Source organism: Vigna umbellata, chromosome 5 (genome assembly GCF_029865625.1).
Source record: "Vigna umbellata cultivar VRB3 chromosome 5, Vumbellata_1.0, whole genome shotgun sequence".
Taxonomy (NCBI): Eukaryota; Viridiplantae; Streptophyta; class Magnoliopsida; order Fabales; family Fabaceae; genus Vigna; species Vigna umbellata.
In genome coordinates this window covers 57,262,238-57,278,071 of record NC_142169.1, presented here as the reverse complement: position 1 = coordinate 57,278,071, position 15,834 = coordinate 57,262,238, and the positions used below count along the sequence as shown (strand labels likewise).

The 15,834-nt window shown below is 28.5% G+C and overlaps 1 long non-coding RNA gene across 1 annotated transcript; it reads right to left on the bottom strand.

Moving 5' to 3' along the window:
- Window positions 1-2,029: 2,029 nt before the first annotated feature.
- Window positions 2,030-3,071, bottom strand: LOC148198700 (uncharacterized). Its single transcript, XR_015779949.1, has 2 exons — window positions 2,700-3,071; window positions 2,030-2,195 (listed from the first exon to the last, which is right to left on the bottom strand). It is a non-coding gene; the product is annotated as an uncharacterized LOC148198700 (long non-coding RNA).
- Window positions 3,072-15,834: the final 12,763 nt, after the last annotated feature.

The following is a 15,834-nucleotide window of genomic DNA, read 5'->3' as shown; positions in this document are numbered from 1 at the left end:
TTTGTTGTTTTGTCCCCATATAACAAGGCACTTCCTGTTCCCTAAAGTTGAATCAAAACCTCTCAAATTCCAAACAACACTTCAATATTTTATTGCATCCAATCGCATATAATGGCCAACCAGATCATTTCCATTGCATGCACTAAAACAGGGAAATATATATATATATATATATATAATATGAAAGATTGGCCTATGAGAAGGTCAAACATAGCATCATCGTGTATGGGAACTCAAGTTGCATGAACTGAATTATTAGAAAGGAATGATTTAGGAGTGAAAAGATTGATTAAGAATAGAAAGAACATTAGAACATATTTACAGTGAATGAAAAAGAATGAATTGAATGGCTCATCTTTTTGCTTCATGATTAACTGTAAGATATAAGGTTAATATTGTAGACAAAATTTTCTTAATTAAGCATGTTAATGATGATTCAATTTTGGTTAAATTCAGTTTATAATTTCCAAAATACTTTTTATCCTTGTAAACAAGCTATTTACACATATTTTATTATGTAGTTATCACCTCAAAATAAATTTAATGATATATATAGAGAGACAGAGAGATGGAAGAAAAACTCAAATATCAATTTTTTTTAATAAATTTTAAAATATAAAATATAGTCTTCTTACACTTTAGATACTTGCACAGTAAAATATTCTATTGATGTTCGTGTATTTTTTTTTTCTTTAATTTGTTTTCTTTTTGCATATCATATTACACAAGAATTTTTTTTTATGAAATCATATATAACTTGTATATGAATAAAAATCTTATTTGCGTTAAATAAATAATCAAATGTTTCATTGATATATTTAAAATTATTTGTATGTTCTAGTATTTATAAATACGGTTGAATTCCACTATTCAACTGTTTATAAAGTATTTTGATCACTTTGAAAACCATAATAGGTTAGCTTTTAGAAAAAAAGAAGTTTTCTTTTCCTTTTTTCTTACTAAATGAGAAATACGTATGAGATTGGGATGTTTAAACTAAATAAGCCATTAATGAAAAAAATGATCTGAAGTTAAAGTTGGTTGGCAGGAATTATATGGATGGACGTAGGAGATCGAAGGGTAAGTGGTTGTTGTTCTTGTAAGTTTACTTTTAGTGGAAATTTAATGATGAAGATTATGAAAATGTTAATTATGTAGCAGAAAAGAGAGTGACGAGACCGAAGGCCTGAACCAAGTTGCAAAACAAGTCAACATCAACAGTGTAATTTATAATTGATGCAAAAGTTTGTGCAGAAGTTGCAGTTGAATTTCATAGAAACCCTAGACACATAGCTTTCTAGTTCCAAGGTAAAAAAAAACAAAAAAAAAAACAAAAAAGAAACACATACTAGGGTTTGGCTTTAGGCCAGAAAGAGAAAGACTGCTACCCTCAGAACTCGCCATTAAAAATCGAACTAACTCATTACTCTTCAATAACCCTTTTCACAGGAAAAATATAAATAAAATAATTGAAAAGCAATAATTCAGACCCTTCTTCTCTGCTGTTCAGAACAGCTCGTATCTTTCTTGTGTATAATACTCATCAGTCAACAGGTCAAGCTTCAGAGAGTAACTGCCTTCAAAATATGCGTTACGAACTTTGTAGCAGAATAGGTCCTTCTGAAGAAAAGCCTACAAATTCTAGATCACTGAACAGGCCTCATACAATTAATGCCATCCAAGCTAATATATTATTATTATTATTATTATTATTACTGTATTACTGCATAGTAGGAGTACTGTGAAACTATGATATAAATATAGAATCAGGAAAAAATAAAAACAGTTTATGTTATAATATTCAACATTTTTAAATATTATCTGCAATTATAATTTTGACTACTGCAATATCCCAATGTTTTGAATCCTGTGATGGTATTGTCTGCGAGTTTTTCCTACGGTGTATCAAGAGAAGTTTGAAACGCTCTAACTAAACCTTAAAGAAATTGAAGGATTTTGTTACAGATGAATAATTAAATAAGTTGGCACAGCAGCAAAGAGATAGAGAGAGAGAGGTAGAGAAGAAAAGGAAAAAGAAAACATTTTCTCAATAACAATCCAAAATCCCTTAAATTTTCAAGGGTAGCATACAATTTCTCAAAAGAATTTGCATCACTTGATAGATCTCCAGGCCAATATGCAGATTTTGATGTCCATTTAGCAGAAGCCCTTCTTTTTCCTTAAAAAAAGCACATCTGACAAGAAATTGTGAGCATTAACAGATCGGCTATGCAAAAAAAAGTTGTTAAAATCTAAAAAATTGAACTTCAACTCCTGATGGCAGTTTAAAACCATGCAGCAAATTCTGCTTGAAGAACTTCAATCTGTCTTTAAGATGCATACAACAACGTAAGAGAATTTAGTGCAGATAATTAGCAAATTCTTTTCTGCAAAAGAGTTCTTCCACAGCACGAGAAAACGAGGCAAGCTTTTGAAAAAGTTCAGGCAATGAAAGAAAACAAAACAAAGCCAAAACATCAAACGACGAACACAAACAACTAAAAAGTACAAACCATTTGTTTTGAACTAAATAGATCAAAAACAAAGGAAATTAAGTAGGAAAAACAAAGAAACAACATGCATGAAGTTACAAAACCTGAGATGGGAGGAATAATATAAAAAAAAACAACCTTTGCAGGAGATAAAAGTTGAGTCAAAATACATAAAAAGAAAAGAGGTGGTTAAGGAAAAAATCGTACACTCCCAATCGTCATCATATCTTTGAAGATCTTGACTTCAGAACCGCCATGATCAGAACCTACAAATCAAGTAACATTCAGAAAGAGAGTGAGGAAGAAAGAAGCCTATATAGAGAATAGTTTTCAGTGAGTGTTCTCTTGCAAGAACATGCATCTTTGAAGATGTATATACAGTAAGAAGAAGCCATGAAACTCAGGATAGACAGCGCCAAAGAACACGATGATGTGAAAAATCATGGCGCTATCCCTCCTGAGCTTTACAGATTCTTCAGTACTCTCTCGGCTACGCAAGGAAGAGTGAGAAATTCTTGGAGAGGGTGAAATGGAAGAAAAGAAGGTGTTGATGTTTGAGGAGGTAGAATGAAGGGTGGAGAGGGGAATTTATAGGAGAGAAAGAAGGAACGTGGCAATTGAAATGTGAAGATTTTTGAAAAAGGTAAAAGGGTTCTTACTTTTGCACTAGAAATGAGAAAGTAGCAGCAAAATTAGACTGGTGAATGCAGCATGCCATGGTTAATGGTTCCACATGGTCTTGTGGCTGATTTAGTGACCAAACAACTTTTCTTTTTTTAATATCTTTTGTCCAAAAAGGTTATCGCATAAACTATATTTTAATCTCTGCTACGTATTCTTAACCTTGTACGTTGCCGACTACGTATTTTTCTCATAGAAAGACATGAGCTACAGAGAAAGATAACTCATAAGGATTGGAATATAAAATAATAAGATATAAAAGGAATATTGGAAAGTCTTTTATGTCGCATTTGACTTCTTTTTTCTTGAGGAGAATGTTTTGAAAATGCTACGTCATCATTATACTTATTGATGTTTTTATTTTGTTTCTCCTTAAAAGGATAAGATAAAGAGATAGGCTATATACGTGTCAATTCTTATTAAGAAAAATTAATATATTTATTGATTAAAACATCATTTATTTTTAATGTTGATTTTTATAATTTTGAATAATCTCTGTTATGTTGCTTAGTGAGTGATAAGAGTTTGCATAACTTGGACAAAATTAGATTTGAATTCGTAAAAAACCCTCCTTGCACAAAAATAGTGTGTAAGAAAAAATTAACTTACACGAATAAAGTTTTTTATTATATGTATTTATGGGGGAAAGTACTTTTTAAAATGATTTAAATATATTTTAAAAATTAGGGGAAACCGTGGTCCACCGTATCACCTCCGTTCCCTACTACAAATTACAATCCTTTCATCTTTTAAATATATTTTAGGAATGATGATAATAAATGTTTAACATATTTATTTAAAATGTTCTTGTTACTTAGTAAAAACTATTAAAATGTAAGTAAATGAAGATATATTAAATAAATTGTAAGACTTGTATAATTACAATAGTTCTATAGTAACTTCAACTGACAACAATTAGTGTGCTTAAAATAACATATCAAAATATAATAAAATAGGACAATTATATAACTTCACATTGATTTAATATTTTGTACTAAATCTTATAAAAAACATTTAAATCTTTTAAACACAAACCACTTTATTTTAAAAGTGATTTAAATTAAAATCAGTTCTGTAAACTTGAAGTTATAAAATTAAATTAGAATGCTTATTCATTTTTTTTGTTATAGTCACTCACTCTTTATTGTAGGATTAATATTCCTAGTTATAAGCACAACTCTATGAAGTTTTAACATAAATTAAAAATTAAGAGAGTGTATTTATTTATATATATATATATATATATATATATATATATATATATATATATATATATATATATATAATTTTTTTATAACATAAAGGTGAATGGAATGTTTAATTAATCATTATTTAACAATAAAATATTTATCTTAAAATATAATCAGTAAAATAAAAATAACTTTTTTTACAAGATACAACTTCACAAGCTTTATCAACAACATCCTTCATGCCATTGGCCAAACAAACACAAATAAATGGCCTCATTTATAACCACAAAAATAAAGAGGATTTTGATATAAGAATAAATGAGTTTTTTTACAGATGTAACGGTAATATTTTATTTTTCTTTGAAGGAAAAATAGTTGAAGTTGTGGAAGATTCTCTTTGACATAACTATCATATAAATATAGTTGCAGAAAGATGACATTGCTCATTGATGATAAAAGTTCGGTTAATGTCACTTATTCGCTGCTCGTGCTTTCTGGTTTCGGTTGATTATTGGGTTTTTTTTTTGGCATGCATGCTAACAAAATTATTGGCAGAGAAGTTCACGAGATGTAGAACACTTGCATCAATCTTTCAAAATTTGAATCTATTTGAATGCTAAGAATATTTCTCTCATGAGGGTTTAAAGTTTTTTTTTATGCTTCAAATTATTCACATAATAAACTTATATATGTTTTTAATTATTATGAATTTATTGTAATATGTTATTGTACTGTTGAAAGAAATATTAGTATGCTTATAAATAATGTTTACATGATATTCTTTTTATATATTAATATAGAAGATTTTTATAACAACTAATAAAATTAAAATTTTGTCTGTAATCTTTAATAAAATGTTTGTATTAATAATTTGATGAAATATATTAGTACTGTACAGTTAAATTTTAATTGGAATACAATTATCAATAAGGATTATATTCAAACTCAACTCAAATGTGATCAAAATGATTTTTTTTTTCTATTTAAAATTGAATTTGAATTGCCCAGGATCTGAGAAGAAAAATTATCTTTCAAGATTTAAATAATTGCATTTATTTGTGTAATACTTCAAACATTTCTTTATTATTATTAGTAATGATAATAATAATACTTATTCGACAGTCAATGATTTCTGATTTATGTAAAAAAGAAAGAGGTTTTACGGAAATAAATTATCCAATGTGGGACTTCTAATATTAGAAAAAGAAAAAGAGTGGAAGCAATGTGATATTGGCGTTTACAGAAGGTTATATATAACTTATTTCAAAATTGCTTTTCATCATAAAAGTTTATTTTAATTATTTTAAAAACAAAAATAATAATATTATATATGATGATGATGAAGTAGACACCGTCATCATAACCCTAATAGGAGGTGGAAATAAATAAGTTTTGGAAGTACTTTCCATAGTTGGGCAACAATTTTTATATTCCTCCTACATTTCACTGGATATTATAGTTCGGTTTAACAATAAAAAGGATATTTAGATAAGTTAAAAAAAAAGGTTATTTTTAGTTTTGATTATGAACAAAAATAAAGTTTTACGTTATATTTTAGTTATGGAAAAATTGAAATATCAAATCATAAATAAATAATGGAAAGAAAAGAGTTGGTTATGGTTTTCAAAATAACCAAAGCTTAATCTCTTGTTGATTTAAAAAGAAATTAAAAAAATTATTTAATTTTAAAAATATTAGACTTTGATTATTATTAACATAGAGACTTAATACTTTTAAAATTAAATAATATTTTTAAATCATAAAAGTTATTAGGTTTCAATTATTATAAAATTCGAATCTAATATTCTTAAAATTAAATAATATTTTAAATCAGAAAGAATATTAAATTTCAATTATTACTAGAATTAAAACTTAATATTTCTTTATGTTTCAATTCCAGTCATACAAAAGTCTAATACAGACACTCTTATAAATGATTTTTTTTTCTATTCACGTATTAAACCCACACAAAAATCAAACAAAACCAACACATTATATTTATTACATCCAACAATATATTTTATCTTTACAATATGTTAAATATTATTATACATTTATATTATATATTTTGCACAAGTTATATTTAAGTGTTTAATAAACTTATCAAGAATTAGGGTACAATTTCAATTAATATATAAAAAAAACAAAGTTGCAAAGTATTTAATTTAATGCAATTATTTCTGTTTTTCAACTAGTTGTTATATCTCAAGATGACATATTATAATTACAAGTCAACAAACTACATTCACGCAACAATGTAAGGGACATAATATTTTTTCTTCCTTTGTTCAAAGCATTTGGTGACGTATGCTTGAATGTTATCAAACTTATTGTTTTTATGAGTGTGTTTGGGGTCTATGAACCCATATACATCATTCAACCCTGTATTATTACTGACACCAAACATATATTTGAACACAACATTTATTTGATATACGTAAATAAAGAAATCAATTAAATATAAAGAATGGTTCAGAGGCTTACATCATTCATGAATAAGGGTAATATTTAGTTCTTCTGTCCCCAACATAAGCTTTAAGACATCTTGCTTATGTCGGTTGATAAGTGTGAAAAATACTTGTTATTCATGCTTATTAATACTCTTAAAATTTTAATTATTCATGAGTTGTGTTTCCGCATAGAAAAATGTAATACTTGTTAAGAAAGTTGTGTTATCACATTGTATAGGAAATTGTTACATCATTGAAGGATTTGTCAACATTTTCTTGCTCAGCCAATGATGACTCGCTCAACGAGCATAGTGGTTTGCTCAACGAGTGAGATTAGTTAATAGAGGAATAGTTGAGTTTTCGCTTAATGAATGAATACTTGTTCGCTCAACGAATTATGTATTCCACGGAGTGGTTATTTAGTCAAGAAAGAAAATGAGGGGGTTTTGGTTAGAACAGGAAGAGAAAATTTATGGAACTTGATAGAGACTGCTTCAAGACATCAAGACTTTGTTTGGGGAAAGATATACGATGCTTTGAATGAGGGTGTGATGGAATTCAAGTTTGGGGAAAGAAAAGATGTTTAATAAATAAAAACAAAAGAAAAAAACAAAAATATTTTGTGTTGATCAAAATGGTGCATAAATTAAAAGAGAAGGTTGAATTGTGAAAGAATATAGTATGAAATGAGTGATATACATTGGAATTTGATGATTGAATTGAGAATTGAAGCATGTATTTGTTTTCTCTTCTTGAGTGATGATTTTGGATTTAGGAAAAACTATGATTCTTTTAGCCAAGCCAAGTTTAACCCTGAAAATACCTTTTGACTTAACCAATGGTGTGTGAAGTGTGTGAACTAGATGATCTACAAAAGATGATGAAATTCTATGACAAATTTATTGATAAACATGTGAGGACAAACACTAAATTGGTGAGTAATGTTGAATCTTTGATTTGGTCGTTCATATTCTATGAACATGTGAACTTTTGAGTGATAAATGTGTCATGCCATACTTATTTGAAATATTTGGGAATGCATATAACTCTTTCTGGTGTGCAAAATCGTTTTATCAAAATGTCAGATATCTATTGTGTTGTTTGTGTTGTGATTTCATGAGGACATGAAATAATTCAAGTTTAGGGGAGTTGATAATGTGAAAAATACTTGTTTTCATACTTATTAATTATCTCAAAGTTGTGTTTATTCATGAAACAATGTGTTTTCCTCATAGAAAAGTTGTAATAGTGAGTAGGAAAATTGTGTAGTCATTTGTACAGGAATTTATACATTGGAGTACTATTCGCAATTTCTCGCTAAGTTAGTCATCATTCGCTCAACTACAAGGAAGAATTTTCGCTCAACGTACCATGACAACTCCTTGAGCGAATTGCATCAATTAAAGGATAAGTAGTTGAGTTTTTGCTCAATGAATGCTTAGTTGTACACTAAGTGAATTAATTAAGTTCGAATTGGCTTTTAGTTCAAGAAAGACAGAAAAGGAATAACTTCTGACAAAAAAAATACGAAAACATCTGAGGAACTCTAGGAGACTACTTTAAGGTACCAAGACGATTTTCTGCAAGGAATTGATTCAAATGTGTACATTCTAGATTACTAGGAGTATCTAGAACTTTATTTCATTAGAATTGGATGTATTGAATTCGTTTTGATGTAATCTTTCTAATCAATATCTTGTGTTCAAATGCTCTTCTTGCTTTTCTTGTCATTTTATAAAAATATAATGAATTTTTAAATGTTAATGTTTACTGAAAAGTAAATTTAAATGTGGATATAAGTAAGAGCAACCAAAAGGAACAATGTTAACAATAAAACATTTTTTTCTATATGTTAAGTTGTTTAAAGAATTAATAATTTAACATATATATTTAGAACTTGATTTAAGAAATTGAATATGAATGATTGAACGTATGAAATGTTGTTCAAGATGTTACTCTAAAGTGATTCGGAACCCAATTTCAACGAAGCTTTTTTAAACTTTTAATCTTAATTTAAAGTTTATTATTTTAATATTATTTTATTACTATGAATTCCACAATTATTATTAAATTGATTTTGATAAATGAGTCTAATTAGATTATGTAATTAATTTTCTTAGAATAACGATATTTTGTATTTACTTTTATTAGTATAATTGAAGAAAAAAAACTGTTATCAGACATTTGTAATCGCAAGTATAATATACGAGTTTCCACCCCCTTAGAAAAGTGAACTTCAAAATCGCATCTATGATTTGTAGATTTGCATATCTATTTAATAGTCATCTTAGATTTTATCTTTATGTATGTTTTTTTTTTGTCATCTTATGTTGTCATAAACATAAAAAGAAATTAGTTAACAAATCATAGTAAAACTGGGAAAGAAATCTAAGGTTGTAACGAATATTCTGTTAGTTTTTTTATCTGATTAAACATGAAAGAATATATAACATGTGGTTAGGTTCTAAGAAAGAACTAGAAGGGAATAAATGATTACATGTGTATAGGGTTCTTCAAAACATAATGATGTTTAAAGAAGAATATATGTCTTTCAAGGAAGAAATTGTCTTCTAGATTTACTTATATTCTTATGATAAAGTTTCTGTCTCCATGATAACTTTCTTGCACATTTCAGTCACATAAATATTCAATGAAAATAAAGAATGGAAGAGAAATTGCATCATAATCCAAAAAATTGGATTACATCGAAAAGTTGTATATAATTAATTACTTTCATAATTAGTCTTAGTTAGAATAATTTTTTTAAACAAGTTTCCTGAAAAATATATTTAAATATATATATATATATATATATATATATATATATATATATATATATATATATATAAGGAGACAACGTTTGTAATATCTCAAATTATATAGTAGCATATAATATAGTAAGTCCATATTATAATAAAAGAGAACAATGAGAGTAGACTGTAAATAAAGTTGTTAAGCTTACAGTCATCTCAAATTGAGTCATAATTTAAAACTTAAACATACTAGAGTATTTCAGAATAAAAGGGACACTTAAGCGTCCTAACTAAACTAAGCAGCAGCACCGTCGTTCTCCAAAGTCTGCTCCAAAGGCACCTCATCCGCCTTTGCTCACATCCAAGTGAATGATCATTGTAAAAGAAAAGCATACCCAAGCAAAACACAAACACACAAGCAAGGGTGAGCTAGATATAAAAATCATGTTGTAATAGTCACATAATATGCAAATAAAGACAGATATATCAGACTATACAAACATGACTTGTTGCACTTTAACTTGACTCGTCCGAACTTAGAATGATTGCCGAGCTATGGCGACTTTGCACTCGTGCTGGCCTCTACTGCTTTGCAAAGTCATTCCCAATGGGTTTCACCCTACCAACCTCACGAGGTTAGTCCGTTATCACTCACCTTGGGCCATACTGGAAGCACCCAAGACTAGGACCCCCTGTTACTCCTTACCACATGGATCAATCCTCTCTACTTAAGAATGAAAGACCATTGGAGCATCAGGAAAACCCCCAAGACTGAGCTACCATGCAAATCATTCTAAACACACTAAAAGGGCACTACCATGTATTCCCCCTTGAGGATCATGGAATTACGTCCAATACTAATACTTTCCACTTTAACACCAACATGATAATGCACACATAAGCCCTTAAAGAAACTGGAACAATTAATCAAAATAGCATACTGGAATAAATAGAAATGGCGGCCAAACAGAAAACATCAACACATTATGAGCAAGACCGAACACCCTATAAATGGTGGAGACCAAACGATATCTCACTTCCCAATGGACAGGACCGAATGGTCCATAAAGATAAGCTTGAGGAAGTGCCCGGACACTATTTAGGACTGACCACTAAGAGAAACCGAACGCTAGGAGCTTTAGCCGAGCACTTAGAGCTTTGGCTAAACGCTATGAGCTTTGGCCAAACGCTATGAGCTTTGGCCGAGCACTTAGAGCTTTGGTCGAACAGTTAGAGCCTTGGCCAAACACTTAGAGCTTTGGCTGAACACTTAGAGCCTTGGCCGAACACTTAGAGCCTTGGTCGAACACTTAGAGCCTTGGTCGAACACTTAAAGCCTTGACCGAACACTTAGAGCCTTGGCCGAACACTTAGAGCCTTGGCCGAACACTTATTAAGAGACCGAACGTTCATGAACTGGTAAGACTCAAAAGAGACCAACCCAGTTATGACCGAGAGCAGCACAAGACGGAACGGTCAACTGCAGCGTTCTGCATAATTCTGCAGAACTCTGCGTAATTATGAGCAGAATCCAACATGACCATTTCTAACCATTTTTTACTAACTTTTAACACCCTTAATCTTTGTTTTATACTTGATTAAACTTATCTAAATGATTCTAAACATTCCTATTACCGTTCTAAAGTGATTAAAACCCAAATTTAACTCTAAAACATCAATTTTCCCAACCTAGGGACCCAAAACCCAATCCCACGGCTTTGCACTCAGTTTGATCAATTTAGTGACCCAACAGCCCAGTTGCGCTTTAGACCCCAAATGCCCAAAATCACTACCTCACTTCTTCTCAAAGTGACTAAAAATCACACAACTCCAAATTTCTATCCAACCAAAAATATACCAGATTTCACACTTAAATCACTTTCAATTGGTCAATTATGGCAATTCAAACCCATCCAACTCAATTCCAAACAGCTCAACACAGTTTCATGGATAACACATACAATACAACATACTCAAAACGCAAAATACAACTCCAAACAGTGCACCAATTCAAAATCCAATATACATATACTTCATGCAAGCAATTTAAAGAAGTATTCTAGCTCTCATTGCCTTAGAGTAACTTGACTAGATAGCTCGCAAGAACACCCTAACAGTTCCTTCACCACAAAAACTCAATAAAACCCTACAACCCACCAAAATGGTGATGGAAACAGCTCTTAGAGCTAGAATGGAGTGGAAAAAAATGGAAAAGGAGGAAGCTTAAGGCACATGCAACCAGCAAAATGCATATCCCAGTTCAAGAACGGAGAAGAGGTTGCATGGAGGGACTTACCAGCTTAGAACCCGAAATGAATCGGTTAGTTTCAAAGCCCACTACGTTGCGGACGTTTTGGCGGCACCTGATCGGAGATTAAACGATTCAGAGAAGAGATTTGGTAGAGTAAAGATAGAGTTGTGGTAGACAGAAGGTAGAGAAAATTTGAAACTAAGTTTTAGAGAAAGACATAATGCTTAAGCTAATGGACCTGGATGTTTTAAATGGGTTTTTTAAAGTCTGGTCCTATTAACTTAATAACCTTTTTGCTCTTTTAAACTCTATTTTCCAGGCCTTCACAACCGTGGTTTTCTATAAATAAATCATAAATTACAAATTTTAGTGTCATAAAAACAACTTATGAAGTTTTTAATAACTTTTTATTGATAAATTTTATCAATAATTTTTTTATTATAATAAAGTATCAAAAAAATTTCTAAATTTTATTTATTTACTAAATTGGAAGATTATTAACAAATTTTATTTTATAATAAAATTATTGTTTTATAATATAAAGATGCAACGTTTTTTTTTTATTTAAAATGAACGAAATTAAGAAATTTAATTTGGTGGATCTAAACAAGCCTAGAAGGTGAGGTATATATAAATGATGGTGCTAACATATTAATCAAGATTATTAAGTCATGATTATTACTTTTGAAGCATTAGAGTCTTAATGTAAACCCCACAGAGATAGTGAGATTACTCCTTTGGCCACTAATGTAATGACAACTTACTCATACTTTCCGTATTTAAATAATTAATGACAAGATGTTGTTAACTATTATCGTAACAGGATTAGTAAACGAATCAATAGTAAAAAATAAAATAATTTTTATAAAGTTATATTAGAGAGCCATAAACATACGAGAAACATAGAAGTATTATCTATTGGATCTTGAGTGTTGTGTTCATCCATCATAAAATATATTTTTAATTTTTAAATTTTGATATAAAATTAAAATTTATTCATATCTTAAATTTTAATACAGTTTATTTTTGAAACTTTAATATAATTTAGTTTTTAAATTTTAAAAATATATTAATTTAATTTTCTTAATTCAATTAAGTAATTTTTTATATATAAAATTATATTTTTGACATTTAAAATATGTATATTATTTGATATATTTTAACTGAAATACTAACGTAAAATATTATATAATATAATCATTAAATTAAAATTAAATTAAACTGATTGTATTTAATAATTTTTTAAATTTAAAAATCAAAAATATATTAAAATTAAAAAAAAGGTTCTAATTTCACATCAAAATTTAAAAATTACAAATATAAATTAACTTTTTAACAAATTTCCACTATAAAATAAAATACTTTTACAATAAGAACATACTGTGATAGCTTCTTATCTCCAACCAACCATCGTGTCCAAAACAAAGGCTAGCCAATTATCTCTTTCACCCTCTTTTCACGAAAAAAAAAGCTTCATGGATAAGGGGTAGTTTTGGAATATTGTCGTTAAGATTTTTCATCTCATCTCTTTTTGTTATTGAGATGAACTTATGCATTGAGATGCAATTTTTTTAATCAAAATCACCAATATTTCGTCTTCATTATTCAAGCACAATAATCGTAATTAAGGTCTTAAGCTTAAGATATGAATTTTATTAAAAGAAGTTATTAAAATATACTAATCATTTTTAAATACAACTCCAGTTTATCGAAATAATTTTTTCTTATTTAACAAAAATGTAGTTACATTAAACTATAACAAGTTACAAAAATATTAATAGTTGTGTACATGTAATTATTATATGTGTTTGTTAAAAGAAACCTTATTTTCTTTACTTTTATTTTTTGTTTTGCATTTTAATATTGTTGAATGAACAAGACAGAAACATAAATGGAAAAAAGAAAATTGATGTGGAGAACATAAGAAAAGAGTTTATGTTTTGTAGTAATGTTTGTCGAAACATTGTTTCTTTTGCAATGTAAGTTCATTGCACTATTACTTTTCCTTTAGTCACACTCAATCTCCCTTTTTCTTTACCTGAATCTTCAATTATATGTCAGAATCTTTCTTCCTCAGCTTCTTCTCTTTTAATAATAATAAAACTAAAAAAAAACATATCATTTTTTTCTGGCTAGCATGATTTAGGTCCTTAGCTATGGCTTCTTTGATGGAACTAACATCTGAAAATATATTAAACAAATTTAGGTACAAATTATATCATCTTTAATTGCTAAAATGTAAAGAGAGGGGTCTAATACTAACATGAGTTTATTAAAGAAACTAAATTATGCCTGGTTGATAAATAAATTATTTTAGAAATGTCAAAATAAGTTTTAAAGAGAAAACTAATCTGATTATCAAATTTGAGTCAAATTAGATTGAAAAAAAATCAATTTTTTAAAAACGATTTAAATTGAATTTATTCGTTTAAACTTTAAATAAAATAAGTTTAAACCAGATTAAAAGTGGATAAATTATATATGTTAGTCTGTTGAATAACTTATCAATGATAAGTCAAATTAAATTATAAAATGTTTTATATGTGTTAGTTTGTCAAATAAATGATAAGTCAAATTAAATTATAAAATGTTTTACTTAAAAAAAATAAGTTAAATTATATATGTTAGTCTGTCGAATAACTTATCAATGATAAGTCAAATTAAATTATAAAATGTTTTACTTAAAAAAAAGTTAAACTATTTACTTTTAATGAAATTCGTGATAAAATTACTTATATACATTAGTGTTGAAATAATGTTTAACTTCACGTGTTTAACATTTAACAAAATAAAATTTAAGGTAAAAACTGATTGGTGACAATTTTATAAATAAAACCTCATTATAGAAGTCGGTTAACGGAGTCTTCCGGATCAAATGTCAAATGATCTGCATACAAAACTGAAAAGTCACTGTTTTATTATCTTTAGACGTCAGTTACCGGCTTCCGACGTCTAACTCAAAATAGACGTCAGCTTCCCCTCCACGGACATCAAAAAGTCCAAAAATATCATATTTTAAGCATTAATATTAATTTTTTTACGGCATAAACGTCAGTTCTCCCAAACTAGACACCAAATCCTTGGCCAGAAACTACAAAATCAGCATTGAAATGTCACTTTTTTAGACATTAAACATCGAACATAGAAGGGACCGATGTCTAATACACATTAGATTTCAAATCCCATTCCAAAAACGTCAATAAGTTGCGACAATACGCCAAAATGGATTTTTTTAGCAATTAGACGTCGGTAGTGGAGGGGAGCCGACGTCAAATGTCCTTTTAAACCCCAAAAACTCAGCGAGTTTCACTTTCTTTCCCATTTTTGTTTGAGTTTTCGTTTTGTTCGCGTTCTCCATTGTTGCTCCAAAGTATGTTTGATTGATTTTCTTCCAATTAATTTATTTTACATTGATTAACTTTAGTTTGCACAGATTAAATTTCATTTGCACTAATTAAATTTCGTTTGCACCGATTAATTTTGGCTTATAATGTAGTTTTGTGCATGAGTTGACGTATCTCGACGACGACATTGAGTGCCCAATCTCCATTGCTTGAAATTCATAGAATATAAAATTTTGTGATATGTTGGAATCGTTTGTTGTATTTCAGGTATGGTAATATAGTAAAAACAAATTAATTTTTTTTAAAAAAATGAAAGTCGGTTTAGGAGGAGTCCAACAACAAAATTGACGTTCGAAAAAGGAGATCTGACGTCAAAATTGACATCTCCCAATAAAATATTGGATCTGGATTGAATGTTGAATGTAGAAAATAACAAACGTCATAAACTTTTTATGCCGTAATGATAAATCATATTAACTGACTTTAATATTTCATTTCATACTCTTATTATATATATATATATATATATATATATATATATATATATATATATATATATATATATATATTTTAAAAAAATTGATAAACTTAAGGAAATATGAAACATCTAAACAAAATTAATAAAGTAAAATATCAATAATTAAGTGATACGCTGTCGTTGAAGCTATCAAAT